The sequence below is a fragment of the Symphodus melops genome (assembly GCF_947650265.1).
Source record: "Symphodus melops genome assembly, chromosome: 21".
NCBI classification, from domain to species: Eukaryota; Metazoa; Chordata; class Actinopteri; order Labriformes; family Labridae; genus Symphodus; species Symphodus melops.
Window position 1 is genome coordinate 12,619,016 of NC_136711.1, and position 19,343 is coordinate 12,638,358.

At 40.1% G+C, this 19,343-nt stretch overlaps 1 protein-coding gene across 1 annotated transcript in view; it reads left to right on the plus strand.

The window, feature by feature from the left end:
* LOC306817216 (supervillin-like) overlaps nucleotides 1-19,343 on the plus strand; it is a 262,812-nt gene that overhangs the window by 171,057 nt on the left and 72,412 nt on the right. The window lies entirely within an intron of this gene.

Sequence of the window (19,343 nt, forward strand, 5' to 3'; positions counted from 1 at the left end):
TTGTGACCGCAGTATCACCAAAAGAAAATGATGTGTTGCACCAAGAAGTAACAGGGTGCTGCTCTTGGAGTGCAAATGAACCTAAAGCTTCACATAGTTTATCACAATGACACATAATGGGAGCAGTTAGAGGGTAAAGTTTCTTTCTCATCAGTAAAGTAGACTTTATAGGAAAGGTGATCTTTTGTGTTTGAAGTGACTTCACAATTTCTACCTACCTTTCAACACCTTTCCCCAGCACGAACATCTGAAACAATGTTTACTTAAGTGATATGCATGTGCAATAGTGCAAAAGATTGTTACGTGCAAAGTTATATTTATACAACAGTAACTCCCAGAATGCAATTCTTTTGACTTCCTTTTTTCTCTGAGCCTTTTTAAAATATAATCATCAGCATGGTACCTGAAATCGTTCTGTTTTTTGTAATTTCCCACTTTTTAAATTATATGATCATTTTTAACATTTTCTCCCTAAAGTTAATTTTTCTACTATATGTCCGTCTGCTTGAGACGTCTTTCTGCTTGGGCATCTCGACAAGGTTTGTCGAAATGCATTGTGAATGTGGTTGTACAAAGTGCATTAACGATTAGGGCATTCTTTTCTAAACTCCAGTTACATTTGATTATTAGTTATGAAACTAAGATGCTTTAGAAATGTTTGATCTCAACATAGCGACACAAACTTTCTGTTCTTGTTCATAATAGTGTCCAGTTTTCACACAGAGCGTGCCGTGTGTTTTTGGAGTTGCGTTTGTTTGCTGATGACACTCTGCTTTCAATCATACGGAGAAAAACAACTCAGAATGGAGAGGAACATTATGTTATTTACCTGGAGAAACCGGCTCCCCTGTGGATGTCTGTTCTATTTTCTCTTTAAATTTCTCTTTGTCGCCTCATCTTTTGAACAAACCAAAGCTGATATGAATCATACTTTGTTGTTTCTGTTCCCTCATTTACAAACAAGCTTGTGACATGGATGAACTCTTCATACTTTCTTGTTCAACGTTTAAAGCCGAGTATCCTTCCTTTCTTTGCATCATTTCTATGAGGGTGTGACAGATTTGTATTTTTTTTTCCTCATCCTTTTCTTTTGTAGGTTTTTTTTAAGGTTTGAAGAAAATCATTTCTGTCTTTTTGAATCACAGGACTAAAAAATATATACACATATATTTAACTTCAAAATCTTTTTTTTGACTCACTTTGCGTAAGTTGTTTGGAAAGAAGGCAAAAGCAATTTATTTGACGGAGAAGCCAGCTGAGACACACGCACACACACACACACACACACGCACACACACGCACACGCGCACACACACGTAATTGTATTAATGTTAATGGGTAAGCGGCCTCAGCCTCAACACAACACTCAATTTATTTTCATAATACAAATAAGAAGTGAAGTTTATTGGATGCCAATGGTTACAGAATCAATCAATAAAACTTGTTTACTGGATGATCCATCTTAATCAAATATTTGATTGTCAAAGGCCTCCAAAAAAAAGATTTATACTCAACCAAAAACTGTTCACAACGATGTAGTAAAAGAAAGACTCCAATAAGCAGAAAAAGAAAGTGGAAAAACAGAAAACATTTTCTTTGACGTTAATCTTACATTCACAGTTTCTTCCTTTTGTTGTTCAAGTAGTCGACAGAAAATTCTACAATATGTTCATTAACCATGCTGAACTTCTGTGGTGATGTTGAACTGGACTTTTTTAGATTTCCCCCCCCCCCACAAAATCTTTACTGCTCTCTTGAATAACAGCACTTCTTTCGTGATTGTTTTAACTACATCTAAATGATTCAATAATATATTTACATCAAATACCTTTTCGTCTCCTAACACAGTGAGTTCTTTCTCATAAAGAGGAGGGAATTTACCTCAAGTCAGACCATAGCTCTATCCCTGAGGAGCTCCCACATCCCTTATTGTTTAAAGGGATACTTCACCCATTTACATGAAGCTGTGTATCATTAGAAACATGGTAGTAGTGTTGAATGGTTGAGTCCAGCCCTCATTTTGCCCTGAGACGAGAGAAATGTGTTGTGATGCGAAAACATGAAGAAAGTGAAATACATGTGAAAGCGTCATATTGCATCACATGAAGAAAACTTCCAGGCAAAGAAAAACATATTTTTCTCGTCTCAGGGCAAAATGAGGGCTGGACTCACAACCATTCAATACTACTACAATGTTTCTAATGATACACAGCTTCATGTAAATGGGTGAAGTATCCCTTTAATAAACAAAGATAGGAATAAAGGGGATAAAGCTCTGTCCAACTTTCAGCTCCCAAAGTTAGAGCTCTTTAGTTGCAAACCTCTCAATGCTTATTGTACTGATCATGTAGTGACATAGACCAAATCTCGACAAGGTCGCAACCCCTCAGCCACTACAAATCCAGAGAGGAGGGTAGTGAGAGTAAAAAAAAAAAAAAAAAAAATTAAGCTGTTGATCTAAAGTCATCTGCTGATACAAGGCTTGAACTCAACCGCATCAACTCAGATCTCCTCAGTTCCATTTTAATTCAAAACGACAAAGATGATCCCTGTGTTAATATGGTTTAGAAGAAGCAGCACTTGAGAGGATTAGGGAGACGGAGAGAGAAGAGGGAACGTGTCCTAAGAAGAGGAGGAAGGGGAGGAAGGAGGGGAGAAACAAATGATTAGAAGACGGGGGACACCGAGACAGACTGCTCTCTTATCTTGTCTTCCCAAAAGGTATTTGACATTTCACTGCATCATGAGCCCGTGCTATACCGCCAAATCAGGCTGCAGTATTAGTGGGTGGAGGGGGGGGGGGTGGACTTCAGGATCAAATCAATAAGATACAGGAGAGATGGAGAGAATAGAGTGACAGAAGGCAAGGGAGAGGTTGATAGAGTACAGATAAGGTGAAAGACAACCAGCAGACGAGATCAGAGAAAAATCACAAGGAGAAAACAAGAGGCAGACAGTATGGGAAACGTGAACTAGACGTGAAAATGACTGACTTTACCAAAGTGAGGTCATGCAAGTATTAACAGACTTCGACGTGAACATTCTTTTTTTAATTTTAAATATTTTAGGAAGAGCGAGTCAATTACTGTACGTCTGCTGATAACTCAAACACAGGTGGAAGTCACAGCCGTCGTTTGGATGTCAACCTTCCATGTCATTGCTCACTCTAGCCATTTAAAAAAGATATTTTCCACCTGTCGTTGTGTTTAATTTGCTGGAGCAGGGCTGGATGAGTTCATCACCCAACTAATCGTATCGCTCTACTCAACTAAAGGTCTGGAAATAAATCATGGGAAAGGCTGGGTGGTGTTTCCATTTCTGTAATCAAATGATCTCAGTTACTAAAGATGTATCATTCAGTATGCAAAGGTTACAACACTCAACTTCAGTTATGGATCGTTTAATGTTTCTATTACATTATCTGCCTTCTGTTTTCTTATGGTCGAAGCTACTCTGCGACACATTCTGAATCAATGATGTCCTGACCGTAAGAGCTCCATCTAATATGCAAGCTGCTTGACCTAACGCCACCAAATAAGCGAAACGAAGCAAAGAAAAGAATCGAGGATATTCAATGGAGACAATACAATGTAAAACCTATGCAATCTATTGTATAAGACAAAGTCGCCAATACAGTAAAAGAAGGACTTGGCTGTGTTCTTGAAAACTCGACTCTTATCTTGTGACAATGTGAACTTTTCGATAAAAAAATAAAATAAAAAATAGCTGCACTGTTTTTGTTTGTTTTGATTTTCATCTTTTTTTTCTAAATTCAAAACTTATAAACAAAAGTCGTGATGTGATCCAGGAGGCTGCAAATAGGGGACACAAGTTCCGCCATCCTTTTTCCACCGGCCACTTCTATCAGATCTTCTCTGGAGATTTCCCTTGTTCACAGGCCCTGTGGGATGTAAATCTGTGAGAGTCTTGGACTTGTCCCAATTGAATAAACCCAAACCAACTTCTGTAAGGAAGTGTCCAGGCTGGATGCTAATATCAGCTCAAATTGCTCGTTCCAATACAAAAAAAAACAAAGCATCAGTTTCAACTTTCGAGGTGTTAAATCAGCACAGCAAAGGGAGAAAAAGAAAGAGAGAGCACTCGTGGTCAAAGATGAGGGTGTTTATCAACTTAAAAGTGGAGGGATTCATGTTCACACTGAGCTCCTTCTTCATCATTAGCCTCTGGTACAAGCCCTGCACTACCGTTTAACTTATTGAGGAGAGTGGCTCCCTGCCTGCAAGGGGGAATCCTTTGTTTTGTTTTTTTCAGTGGAGTGCTTTGGCTTCAGATGTGGAGGCGCTGACCCTCATCCCAGCAGCTTCACACTCAGCTGCAAACCCCCTCACTGAGCGCTGCAGGACACGGTCCAGTGAAGCAAGTAAAACTACCTCATCAGCAAAAAAGCTTTGATGCAGTCCCGAGGTCAACAAATTGGACTCCAGCGTTTCAGATCAATCAATCAGAAGAAAAAATTGTGTTTACCAGTCCGTGTGTAACGACTGCAGGATCACTGTTTTTTTTTCTGTTTTTTTAAATAGCCATAGGATCCAAATAACACTGTTCGTAATGCTCTCTTAATGATGACAAAAAAAGTAACTCAAGATGCCTTTATATGTTGTTTTCACAAACATGCACACTCACAGAATTCACTGTTGTCAGTGTGTGTGTGTGTGTGTGTGTGTGTGTGTGTGTGTGTGTGTGTGTGTGTGTGTGTGTGTGTGTGTGTGTGTGTGTGTGTGTGTGTGTGTGTGTGTGTGTGTGTGTGTGTGTGTGTGTGTGTGTGTGTGTGTGTGTGTGTGTGTGTGTGTGTGTGTGTGTGTGTGTGTTTGTGTGTGTGTGTGGGGGGGGGGACTGCAAGCATCCAATTTTTTTGTGTTGAATCTTTTAATCTTGTGATCCAATTTCAGATATCAGCAGGACCTCTTTGTGTTCTCTGTCCCACAAACATGGAGGGATGGAGATTGACATTTGTCAGTCCTTTTCAGATGTTTGAGAACTGAACATTACACTGGGGTTTCATCATTGTCTCCATTTCCTGTTTGTGTGTGTGTGTGTGTGTGTGTGTGTGTGTGTGTGTGTGTGTGTGTGTGTGTGTGTGTGTGTGTGTGTGTGTGTGTGTGTGTGTGTGTGTGTGTGTGTGTGTGTGTGTGTGTGTGTGTGTGTGTGTGTGTGTGTGTGTGTGTGTGTGTGTGTGTGTGTGTGTGTGTGTGTGTGTGTGTGTGTGTATTGGTGAAAGCGAAACTGAGTGAGGAGTGTTCCAAAGAATAAAGTACATCCGTGCGTACGCGGGTGTGCGTTGAATGATAATGACAGGAGGAGGTTTTGTCCTCAACAAGAGGAAGCCTGGAAGATGTCAGGAGTCATGATGCCATGATGATGACATACTGTTTTCAGAAAATAAAATGGGGGGGGGATCGAATCTCTTTGAACAGAGACATGACCATATACTCTTGAACCACCGAGTATCCCCGAGGACTATAGTTGACATCAAATCTCATCACTTGAAATCTGGAGCTGCTCAAGCTGGAAACTTTCCCTTCCTTTCTTTATGAACTTTTGGCTTCAAGTGTTTTTCTTTGAATGAACTTTACAATAAACTTGTTAACTCACAAGACAGCCAACTCCTATAAAAAAAATGTTTTTTAAAAACCTAGCTTACAGTTACCCGGGCAACATTAGCTACAGCTGAGCCGTTTGATTTATTTATATTTTGCTTAGAAATAACAAATAGGACTTCATTTTGCAGTGTGCTTCTTAGTGAAAACTGTTTCCCCACTGCTGCTGGAACAGGAGGGAAGTTACAGGCCGGGAAAAAAAAAAAAAAAAAGTTAAAAAGAAGCCGAAACTGAAAGCAATCTCGAGCATTGTGGAAGAAGCGACAGTTTTGATTCTGTCGCTTGGAGATAATCCTTTTCACGTTATTAGCAATTAAGACCGTCCACGTACTTGAATCTCAAATTGTTACCATAAATGTTTTTTGGTAAAGTGAAGAAAAAAACAAAAAAAAAACAAGATGCAGTTCACTTTTAGATACAAAACATCAAAAGTGCTAATCAATCAGTAAAAGTATGAATGGACAGGTTTTGGCACTTTGGCTCCTGGAAACAATTTTTTTTTTTTTTTTTTTTTTTGTTGCCTGAAAAACGGTGACTCTTCTCATGAAGAGGTTTCGTGATCCCCCATTAGAGCATCTTCCACATTCACACTCGCTCTCTCCACCACACTTTTCAAACGTCTTTGAAAGCAATGTAGTCCGAGGAGATGGGGCGAAAATCACCAGCATCCACTCACACTCAACCACAACCACATGGCTGCATGCATCAATAGGCCCGTCTACAATGCGGTCAGAAGGGACAGGTGGAAGTGATATTGAAATTCATAGCGCTGGACCGTCAGCTTGCACTGTAAATAGTTGGCCACAGTCCAAAAGCATCCACAAAAGTGTCAATATAGCTTCTGAGAAAATGTAAAGGACTTCACAAATCGTGATGTTTGGAGGAGTTTGAGCTCTTAATGTTCGATCCTAGCCATTGTGATAATGCTTTAGGGTTGGATACAGTGGAAACAACATCTTCAGAAATCTTTCTGCAATTGGACCAAATATGCTTAAAAATGTGTTTAGCACCACCTATATGTTCTATGTGCAAACACTGGGAGTGGATCTCTTTGCACTGGGAACATGCATGATTCTGAACTCGCTGATCATCATATGGTGATGTTTTGTTGGGGATAGCTTTAAGCTGAGCAGCAAACACAGGTGTCATTATGTGTTCGATGTTCAAAAAAGTCGATGTTTTTATTCTATTTTTCCATGTTTTTTTTTTACTAAAGTAAAGACAAATCAGCAGTCCAGACTTGATTATTGTTTATTTGACTCCATCCATACTGCCTGCTGAGCATAAACGTATTCTTATTATGTGTACGCACAGCTCTCTCTGCTCTGTGAAGCAGAACACAGAACAACTCCTTTCAGCAGTGTGCCTAACGACAACAGTGAGAGTCCACAGCCACGCCAGCACCCCAGTGAGGCTCAATTCAAGCAGAGCAGTGATTTAACATATATGATCAGTCCATGCTGGTTATTACCGTGTTGCACTGATGATTAAGCAATGTGATGATTATGGTAGCAACGTAATATAGTGCGTCAGAACGTAAACATTAACAAGCAGTTTGCCGTTAAGGACGGTTGATAAATATTGTGTTTGCAGAATTGGTGCAATGGATCACAGTTTAACCGTGATCTGTTTGGATTACTTCCCACAGATTATACAACATGGATGGAAAATCTATCACTGTAGCATGCTCCCTGTTTAACTCCATACTGCAGGAGCAGCCTGATGCGTAAGTACAGACAGTGTTACTTAAATTGTTAAAGCTCATAAGGTTATTTGGTAGATTATTGCAAACATGTTTTTCAAGGAAAGATTTCTACTTTGTTTTTGTAATGCCTGTCCTTTTTTGGGAAAACAATTACTGGTATTGAAGTGAGGCAATTATTTATATTACACATTGTTGCAGTCACATTTTATACAATCAAATAAGAGACGTTTTATCTGACTGCAATGTGTATATGTGATTCATTGTGCTGTTACAACGAAATCCACTTACATTAATGGAAAAGGAAGTTTAAAGAAAAAAGTGATTTAATCCTATGAGTTAATCCAAACAGTCAGATTTGCAACCTGTTGCCCTCATAGTTAACAGCATTTTGAACATAAAGATGAGCACTGGGTAAATTTAATTTGGAGTTAATGATGGTGCTAGAGGAGAGTTCGGGGTTATTTAAGTTATTACAGTGTATCCCGAGGAGATCATTAATGTTGGTACCAAATGTCAAAATCCAATATTCACCTGTTAACACTCAAACGAAAATGTCAACCTCCCTCTGGCTTTTCAGAGTTCCAGGATCATCAAAGTGGCTGAGAAACATTTCTCCAAAAGAAACTGTTGCTGAGACATTTCAGTCTTCACATTTATCATATTGAAGGGTTGACTAACTGGCCAACATATTCATTTACATGGCAACCATGCCAACAATTATTACAATTTTTTTATTTTTATTTAAATGGAGGTCAACCTTTTGCAGAGTTGTGTGTTTTCACTGCCGGCTGTTAAAGTTGAATCCATGACAAAAGCCACAAAACTATTTGAGCCTCTCAGTATAAGAAAAGCTCAAGTTCCCCCCACATCCAACATTTAAAAGTTACAATCTTCATTCTGAATGCAAAGTTTAGAAATACATGTAGTTTACTGATTCACAGCACAGTTTTGATTTGAGACAGTATCATATACAACAATGTAACCAGATAGGAACCAGTGAATTACCTTAAACTGGTGACATGTCACAGAAATTTCAAAACAAATGATGAAGAACAGAGATCATAAGTCACATTAAGACTGTGTGTTAATTTTTTGTTTAATTTTTATTTATTTATTTATTTTTTTTGGGGGGGGGGGGCTTTTATTGGAGAGGTAGGAATGTGGATAGAGTCGGAAATCAAGTAGAGATCGGGGAATGACTTGCTGGAAAGGGGCCACAGGTGGAGATTTGAACCTCACACGCCCACTGGGAGGACTACGGCCTCCGTGCATAAGGCATGTGCACTAATCACTGCGCCACCAGCCCCCCCAAGTTGAAGTGCTTTACACTGATCTCTCCTTCATGCAGAAAACTCAGAACAATGCAACACAACACAATTGCATACTACAGTGTGTCACATAGACGTAATCAGACGGAGGCACACGCCTGTTCCTTTTGTGAAGTGTTTTTGACAGTGGCCACAGGATTTAATTGAGTTCCTGTCAGAAGTATCAATTGTTCAATTTCTCATCTGTCACAAGGTTGGGAGAAGAGACATGAGAGGTAGGAGGATTTGAACTCATATTGTATTACACCCTGTCAGTTAGAACATTGGAAAAGAAACCAATCGAAACAGGTAGACAGAGAACAGGCTCATGAGGGGATTAGTACATATTGCAAACCACTGAATAGAGATGTGTTTCCTTTGATAACTTCAGACTTGAATCAGTGGTCATTTACAAAAGTCAAATTATCCCTTATAAGGCTGAGTTGAATAATTGTTAACAAAGCTGCTTTTTTCCCAAATGAGTTGATTTTAAATCTGTACAGGGATTTCCAAAACTTGAGGTACAAATCATTTAAGAACACTTTGACTTTTTTATCACCCGAAGATTATAATGCATCTTAAAGCAGTGGAATAAACAAAACTGATCCATGAATTAAATACTGATGGAGTATAGAGCCAACCCCCCCCCCCCCCCCCCCCCCCCCCCCCCCCCCACACACACACACCCCCAGAATTTTTTATTTTTTTTGTGTTGGCTCCTCTTTCATCAAAGAATTTGCACCCATCCAGAAAATTGTGAAGATTTTTAGTATTCATACCAACCAAAATGTTAAGACTCAAGATCCTTCCATCTGACAGGTTTATGTCTCTGCTGATAATTCTACTGTGAGAAGGTTTCAAAAAAAAAAGAAGCAATTTCCCCCCCACTTCAATTTCCAGAGGTCACAAAGCCTTAGCAGAAGTCTTCCACCTGTCACATGGAGTTTCTGTTAAAGAACGAGCAGGTTTAGAAAAAGGTTTTCATATAATTCTCTCAACTTCTCTAATCTCCAGGTGGTTTTAAAATGCAGAAGTGGGATCACACTACTGAACAAGGCTTTTTCTTTATTTCTGTCACATTACAATAATGTCCTTTTCTTCTGCTAACTTTATTCGGACATTCAAAACAGCTTAAGCCTGTATCACAACAGAACAGCAAAGAAACAAAACTGTTCTAGAAAGAGCTCACGACCACACATGAGCATGAGTTTTACACATTGAAGTGGCAGCTTGGATGAGTCGGGGTGAATTTCAATTGCTCCAGGTAGCACACTGTTGTCTGCACTTGTGGTCACGGCAGCACAGGTCACAGTGTTTTATACGAGTATACTGGCTCTTGGGCTGTCACTTTTTAAAAGACCATTGGATTCATTGGGAACATTACACTGTAGGGATGTAAACTTTAATTGTGACGCTGTTAAAAATCGATTCAAAGGTGGGGAGGTTCGAATCGGTTCTCTGAAAACAAAGGAGGTTGGTTGTAATAAGCAGGCGTTATCATGGCAGGGGAAGAATTATGTCTTCCCGAGACGGAACACGAAAGACAAAAACTGTGTGCGAACATTACGGCGAGACAAGAGAACTTCACAACCGACATGATGCAGCGTTTAATCGACAGCACAGTGAGAGGCTCCAATCACCTCCAGACTCTCTTCAAATAAATCGTGAATCGTATCGTGAGTTGAGTGAATCGGTACATCCCTATTACTCAGTCATGTTCAAGCACGTTCGAACTCCTTACGGCAGATATACAAAACATTTTCATTATTTGATTTTACCATAGTTGTTGATTTTGATTTTGCAATGATGACAGCCTGTTGACAATCTGAAATGACCAACTTAATTTGTATTATTGTTATCCAGAAACACAGCTCTATTAGCTTGATTTGGATCAACGCTAGCTTTTTTGATATCACCAGCTGACGAGAACACGGATCTTCCTGATACAAAGGCACACCTGGGAGCCAGCTTAGACAGTTGCACTCTCTCACCCAGTCTGTGTTTGTCCATCATACCGGTGGATTGCAGGCTGCAGAAAGACTGAGTCTTATGTCCCACGCTGACTCATGATCTTTAATGCTGTTAAGCGCATACAGGAAAGAAGTATGCACAAGCCACAACTTTTTGGCTTAAAGCTCCTTTTCGTCTCATTTTTCCCCCCCGACTGTATGACAGGTAAGCTGTCAGATTTCTGCTGTGGCGTTGCTGGCAGTCTTCGTGTAAGGAGGCAACCCCAGGTTGTGTTGAATGAAGAAGCTCGGCCTCCATCTTTGTACATTATTTAGAGCACCTTTGATGCATAAAAGCTGCGTCTGTTGGTGCCGTGAACAATTTTCATCGATAGAAGACGACACGAGCATCGATTTTAAAGATGTAGAGACATGGAGTTCTTTGCCAAATGCCTCTTCTTTTTTGTTTGAAAAGGTCCCTGATACTTCAGAGGTATCATAGTCGCGGTTCACTGAACTACTCTTTTAGTTGCTTCGCCAGCCATCTCCCATATTGTGCTGCGTTTTACTGGCTATAAAAGATTCACTTAAGTTATCCCGGCCAAAGAGAGATCCTTTGATGTTCAGACACTAAAGTGAGCTTTTTGAGGATAAGGTGGAGACAAATTCCTGCTTTAAATAATATACTGTATGGTAGGACGATGGTGAGTGTTTTTTAGTGGGCATGATAATTATACAAATAGAATCATACACAAGCCCACACACACACACACACACACACACATAAAAGCACTCATGCTTACAAACATACTCTGCAACAGTTGAGGCCTTCAAATTCAGCCGCTGAAGCTTAGTGTCCTCCATCAATCAGACACACACACACACACACACACACACACACACACACACACACACACACACACACACACACAGACACACACACACACACTTATACACACACACCTACACACACCAAATTGTATATTAGTCCCCTCATAAATAGTGGATTATTCGAGTGAGAAGTTTTGCTGGGTTCAACAATGGCTCAAGAATAAAAAGTGAGGAGTGAATATATGAAAGTAGTCTCACAAACACACACACACACACAAGCTGTATGTATGTGTATGCAGAAAAGAGTGTGCATGCACAATGACATTAACTAAGTACAGAGACACTCTATATCTCACTCCTCCTTCAGTAGTAGCACCACAAGGAATCCGAATGCACAAATGTCTGTCTGTTTTTCTCATCTCACCTTTTCACTGTGATTTTCTCATTTCACTTGTGTTCGCTGTTGATTTTCTGTGTGACCATCACTCTCTCCCGGATCGCTGAGATTTCGTATCTTTTATGCTGTTCCACGGCTCTGTCTTGCGTTGTCTTCATCTGGATAAGACAAACGTAAGATTTTCTGTGTTAATGTAAAAAAAAAGAAAAGAAATTAGAATTCCTCTCGTATGCTGTCTGCAGACCTGCTCAGTGAAAAATCTCTCGTGGTGAAGGTCATGTTGTAGCTCACTTTTTTTTTTTTTAAACAGCATGAACGACCTATACCGGTCAGTTTCATGCTAGTCCATTACATTTAGGCAACAGCTAGACTACAAAGTAGATGGCATAACTTTTATAACGGTGATTGACTTCAAACACTCTTCTTTCTTCTACTTCTCCAACAAATGTTTGTTTTTCTTTTTCCTCCCTCACTTCTCATTGATATTCTTTTACTTCTCTTTCAGATACCTATTTACTCACCTTGTACTTCTACCCTCCTCGATCTCCCTCCTCCCCCCCCCCCCCCCCCAACTCAAGATGTCTGAATCTCACTCTCCAAGAAGGATCTGTCATCCAGTATCTGCAGGGCTCTCTGTTGGACATCCTGATGTAACACTCTCATGCATTAGAGAGTTCAACTGTCTGAACCCTCAGGTAACTCCCCTATGAGTCTTTGGAGGGTTTCAAATTGACTCTGCACTTCCAGCGACAGTCGTAACAAGTTACTAGAGCAATAACATTTAACTATCTCCTTTGTTTACATCTCTGCTTTAATTGTTCGGCTAAAACTGCAGTTTAAAATCCATCTGAGGCTGTTGTTTCAGCTCCACGAGTGAGTAAACGTTTACGTTCTGGTATGCTGACTCCTAAACGTCGGTGAGAACTGTAATCATTTATTTTTCTTTAATTTGTCCTCCCTGTCGTTGGTTCCCCTCCATTATCGATATTTTACTCATTAATAGTAACAATGCTGCTTGCAGGATTCACTGAAACTGGAATCATTTTCTCTCCATCTATCCATGATGGATTTGCGCTGGTTAAAGCGAGATGTCAACGCAGGACAGCCTCTGGATTTGCCTTTTGTTTCCAGGATTAGCTCTGGTGAGATTTAGTCTCTGCACGGTGTGCGGTTTCTCCTCCACAGCTCCCAGCAGGCCTCAGGGAAGACCGAAAGGGAATATTTTTGAGACTAATGGGTCTTTGGCGAGGTGCAGAGTGTGTCTCAAGCAGTAAAAGTGAGGCTGTCGAAGTGTAAGCACCTGCTATCACATCTCCCATACAGGCGCAGGGAGCTGATCATAAACAACCTGCCAGCTGCTTACCTGCGACATCATGCTTAATACTCCTTGCAGCTACTTGGCACAGACTCAGAAGAGGCGGATGGACTTTTCTGGAAGTCCTGGTTCCTTTGGCTGAGGGCTGCTGTCCTGGCCAGGAGGCTGGTCACAGCATGATTGACTCGGAGAGTTTGCTGGCATTGTTCCAGCTTAAAGAAGCGCAGGCTGAGGAGCAGAAATCTGCTAAAGGGACTGTAGAGGATGCCACAGAGGCCAGTTTATCAACTGACTACCAGCGTTTCTTAATGAAGCAGGAAGTATGAGATACAACAGGTCCCTTTAGCAATAACTACACCTGGCATGATATTTGGATTTGTTAGGAATCGGATGTGAACTTCTTTACCTCTGTTGAGTGTTTTAATCTGGATCTGCAAATTAATTCATCATTGACGCAGAGTGAAAAGTTATATCCAAAATATCCTCTAACATAAATAAGGTTGGCAAAATATGTGATATTTGGAAAATATGATATCACGTCTTAAAAAAAAAAAAAAAAAAAACTCCATGACTTTAATAATCCTATCTTTAACCCCAACAGCTTCAGAAAGAGCAGTGAGTCATTCAAATTCTGGTACAGCTGGATGCTGACAATAGACAGAATATTTCTTAATGGGACTGTAGTTATATATATAAAGACACTATCGAAATTGCATTCATACAGCAATGTCTGGGTACCAAGTTGTGCACTGTGCAGGAGTCCCCTTGCATCTTCCTGTTATTAATAACAACTAACCGACAGGCAATATTGGGCGCCTTCTTCTAAAATGCATTGCTGTGCTATGAATATAGTTTCATTTTTTCCGAATATAATATTAGTAATTAAAATTCTGGGAGCGTTAAAACCCTATCCAAAGTGCTTTCCTCATCCCTCTAAAATACACTACTTCTTTTTGAGGATTTTGACGACGTTAATTCTAACAAGTAAACTTTTCCTTTAAGCTGTCAGTTCTATCCATTATTTCAATATGCCAGAGAGAGGGAGAAACGCACTGTTTCAGGGATCGTGTAAGAAACGCAGTGAGGGAGCAAGACGGAGACACGAACAGAAAACGAGAGAGAAATAGAAGATTTACCCCTGTGGCACTTTGTGATAAGGATATTATGTAGATTGAAATGTTTCATGCAGGTTGACATCAGCATAAAATGCTGCCGCAATTTTCTTTTTAAACTCACACCATGGCCTAACTGTCGAATTATACACCAACTCCACTTTCCACTTTCACTGTGATCTGAATGCAAATCAGGTTTCTAATCTGAATTTGGATGACATACAGTACAAGCATAAAAACGTTTTGTTGAAAGTGTCAAACCATTAGTATGCTGCAAATCTACACTCATTTATATTTAAATGCAAATGATTTTTACATAAAAAAATGGATAGGTATCCAGAACTAAGAACCTTGAATTGCTTCGCACTGAGGACGTTTTTATTTTCGTGAGTGTCGCCAACTGCCTGTTAACAACAAGGCTTACGCTAAAAGTAGAATCATTCTTAATGTTTGGAAACAACCAGCACTCTTTCTTGTGATTCCAACAGTCGGGCAAGGCCCCTCTGGTGGACACTGACGGTATTGCAGATGGGCCACAGTAAGGTCATCTCGAGAAAATAAGAAAATGTTCTGGACTAGCTCTAGCTGTATAATATAACATAAACATTGCTCGAAATTTCAGATAAAAAAGTGCAAGAGTGCAGTGAATTATGAACTGCATTGAACAATATGATCAATGATGCTGCACACTTTTGTTTTTTTCTCTCAATTTTTTTCAAGAAGGCAAATACATTTTGTTAGTTTAGGACCGTAGAAAACTGACAGCGCTTATTGTTGCTATGTTATGAAAGTTAACTCCAGCTTCGCTCTGTAATGTTCTGTCAATGTGTTTTCGACAGCTCAGAGTGCTTTAACACAGGGAAATATGTCGTGGCATTAGCAACAACTGTAAACCTGGATATTGTACCTGTGAACAGACGAGTCAGACAAGCGTCTCCTCCGCTATCGTTGTTGACAAAGCTGACATCAGAAGTTACGCCCCTTCTTCATTCTGATTAATCCGTTAATGAGACATTGACAAGCAGAACTTTGCAGCGACGAAGAACAACTACGATATGTGCTCAGGGCGCTTAGCGCTATAACTGTTGAGCTACAAATAAAAATAAAACAGTCGCTGCAAACGCTTAAAAAAAATAGTGTGTGTGGAAGCAGGCGCCTCTGAATCACAGTTAACAAATTTGGGTTCAGTGGGACCAAAAGGTTTAAGATTCTCTATTGTATTTCAGACTTCGCACTTCAGAACAGATATTCACATGTCGACAGAATATTCAACTTATTCTACTCACACCAGGGTTCAATGTCTCGGGCAAATTTGGTGCAAATGACTGCACCACACTTCAATTGTACAGCAGATGTACAACAGGCAATGTTTGAGAATAGCTTTCAATAAAGGATCCTGCTTAAATTAATTACACAAGTGGAAACAAGAAGACTTTAATGCAGATAGGATCTGATATAGTCCTCTCCCACCCACTGACTCTTCTTCTATCTGTTCCATGGAAAGATGTGAGAGAGACAAAGAAGTAGAAGAATTAGAGGGTTTAGAAAAAGTTGTGAAGGTCGTGAGTCATAAGGAAATAAAACGTAACTTACAACAGTGGAAAAAGGCGAGATTTAGTAATTACTGAGTTCCAGTGTCCTGTTATGCAGCAATACAATTTCTTTGGAGCCCTATCTTATAATCCCCAGTTTGCCAACAAGGCATTTTCAAACTCATTTCCTGAGAGTATTACGTCAGCCATAAAACCACAAATTGAGCAGTAAATAGTCTTTAACAGCCAACACTTCTGATCTTCACAGCTGTGTATGTCTCTTTGGCAGCGGACAGCCGAACTCGACTTCTTGGCCTTCTGGGAGATGTGACCAAAGCAGCCAATCAACATCCAGATAAACTGAAGATTGACACAATCTTTGTTGTCATCCTCCTCATTCTTGTCTATCTACATCAAACTCTGACAAGTACTGCAGTTCCTAGAAGGTCCATTCAATATCTGTTCACGTATTGCTGCTTCATAAAGGGAATGGTTAATGTACCTATTGATTGTCACGATAGACATCTTTGAAAGCGCTGACTGCACTGGCACTGGATGATAATGGGCAGTTAAACAGCCACATGTGAGTGCACACGTTCACACAAGACAGAGAGTGCCTTTACCCACTCAAAACTACAAGAATTCATCATCACAAATGCTCACACATCACTAAACCCAGAGCCACTCAAAGCAAGCTGACACACTTATTATTCTTTTTTTTTTTTTTCACTTTCTGTTTCTTGAAGCTGAAGGACCACACACTACCAGGAAAGTAGGGGCATTTTTTTTTGTGATAGAGCTGTGAAGCAGACATCGATCTTTGCACATTAATGTGTTACAAATGCTACAAATACACTCTGACTTTACTTTCATAGCCTGTTTTTTCACTCTTATCACTTAACTGTTGATGTTTTGATCAAAAGAAGACAGGGGGGGTTTGTTCGTGTTTTCAAAGATCAAATATAAAATATATAGGTGGAATAAAAGTGACCCTCTTCAGGTGTAAAATTTAAAATGTTCTATTAAATTTAAAGCATTCTAAGAAAAGAAAAAAAGTAAGGAATCTGAGGCATGTTTTACAATAGGTCCACATTTTTAAAAGAATGCTCTTCATGAACTATGCACACAGGGACAAATATTTGCATATCCTGCAAAATAAAAGGCTGTGTAGTGTGAAAATACAGAATTAAAACGCTTACCTTCTGAGTATTGAAATGTTTTATAGCAAACAGAGTGCAATAAACAGCAGGTCACTACAACTTCTTTTTTTGTTGTTTGACAAAGTCTCCAGGCAACTTTGAAATATGACATTCCTTTACCTTGTCTTGAACAGAAAACATTGCTTATATGTGCCTTCTGCCTTTTTTTGGAATTGGAACCCCCCCCCCCAAAAAAAAGATGTTTTGCACATCTGTATGAACTGGTAGTATTTGTTTCACTTGTTCTCTGCAGCAATTTTCCCATTATCCAAGTCCAATTTCGCCCCAGGGAGACGAATAACACTCACAGTGTTACCTTGATTAACACTAAACTGAACTTAAATTTGATATCAACTTATTCATTCCTCTATACTTTTTTCAGTATTGAGTCAAGTGATTGCTCTCTCTTCGACCTGCACAGACTGACTACGCTTGAAAAAAAAAAGTTCCAAATATCAAAGAACTTATGACTACAAAGCCTTACACCTGAACAACCCATGCTGTTCCAGTTTTCAGCTTGATTTTCTAAGACCGTAGGCACGGAGTGACAAGGTTCACATTAGAGGATTTCAAAGGCTCCAAAAAGAAATAGGAAAAAAAAAAAAAGACCCCTGCACACAGCTGCAATTAACTCCAAGCTGACATAGACACAAGCTTCACGCAGACAGACGTCAGAAGAGAAACGCATTACATTTTACAAACGTGCAGACACAAACACTTGTGTCTGCTCTTATCCTCTTAAACAAGCACGTTACTCAAACACAGAGGGAGAAAGACAGCGGCAGCTAGTTCTGATGGTCAATGTGGATTCTCTGAAACAAAATGCAATAAGGGTTAATGATTTCAAAATGTACACAGTCAAAACCAAGTATCTCTGAATCCTTTTTGTTTTCATGCATATTGTCACACTCTGAACCAGGTGCATGCTGGGACAGTACAAACTGAATCCTCAACACATTTTAAGTGAAGTCCAGCAGAGATGTTAAAGAGCTTCAGTGGGGTTTTTGCTACGTCAGGAGGCGGGTGGCGATTACAGTGGGTGCCGACTGCAAAATAATTGAAAACTGATTCCAACATGTTTACTGCAGAAGAATATGCTGCTACAATTTGTCGGACTTTAAAGCGAAAGGAGACACACACAGCTGCATGTGATCGCATTCAGCACCACCGTGTGCTGGACAGCTCCACCTCAGGCCAAACAAGCTGTACCATGTAACTCACTACTTACTCCACTTACATCCTTTAGGATCTGTGAAGCCTAAATTCCACCAGATGTGTGTTCAGTTCATCTCCGCTCGGTTACGAAAGTAGAGTTGATAGGTTTTTTTTTTTTTTTTTGCTTCATTCAGTATGTGTGCATCCACTGCTTCCGCTGTGCTGCGTCTCAGCTCTGTCTCAACCGTCCGGAGCAGATGCACAAGGCTTCTATGACTGCCGGAGCGCGGTGCATCAATTTACCACTGGAAAGATCTTTGCTGGGCTCGGACACAAAAACATTAAAACATCCGGTTTATTTTCAGAATGAAACACTCTGTTTTAACGGTTCAGAATAATGACAGTATGCCTGTTTGTTTTTGTGCTTTTAAATGGTTTTAGGTGAGGAAGGAGTGAGTGAAGGGAAGAGTTCTGTGTTTCTCCTCCTGTGTGTCAAACCTGCTGATGACGGGCACCTCACGACTACACACACAGATGTCAGCTTGTGTGTGTGTTTGTGCGACCGTCCGTTAGTGTCGCTGTGCACTGCCTCAGGGCTGAAAACGTGCAGTGTCCAGTTCTTCTTCTTCTCCGTTGAACTTCATTAATAGCGGTCTACACTGTGTCGGGCTGCGATGATGTCACACTTGTACACAGCTGACGCAGCTTTCTCCATATGGCTTACACTGCGCTTCCCAAATAAGGGCACGGTTGGCTGTGGAAACACAAACAAGAAGAGAGTTTACCAAACTGAACCAAAACGGACTGCTTGGTGGAAACAGAGCTTTAGAATCTTCTGCTCTCTCTTATGAGACACACACACACACACACACACACACACACACACACACACACACACACACACACACACCTACACACACACACACACACACACACACACACACACACACAGAGCTGGCTCAGACTGAATATGTTAAATCATTTATGAGTCTCTGGCACTACTAAAGCAAACTGCACACGATACCTACTTAATAATTAAAGCCTCATATTGATTTTGGAATTACAATGCTTGTGTTGAGGGACATTAGTCAGTGCTGCTGGTTATAATAACACTGCAGATACTCCTCTATAAAATGGCCTTCAAGTCACTGGGTGAATGCAGATCCAGGCGAGAAGGAAGAGAGAGAAAAATAGTGTAGTATTTTGAAGAAGGTTTAGCATTT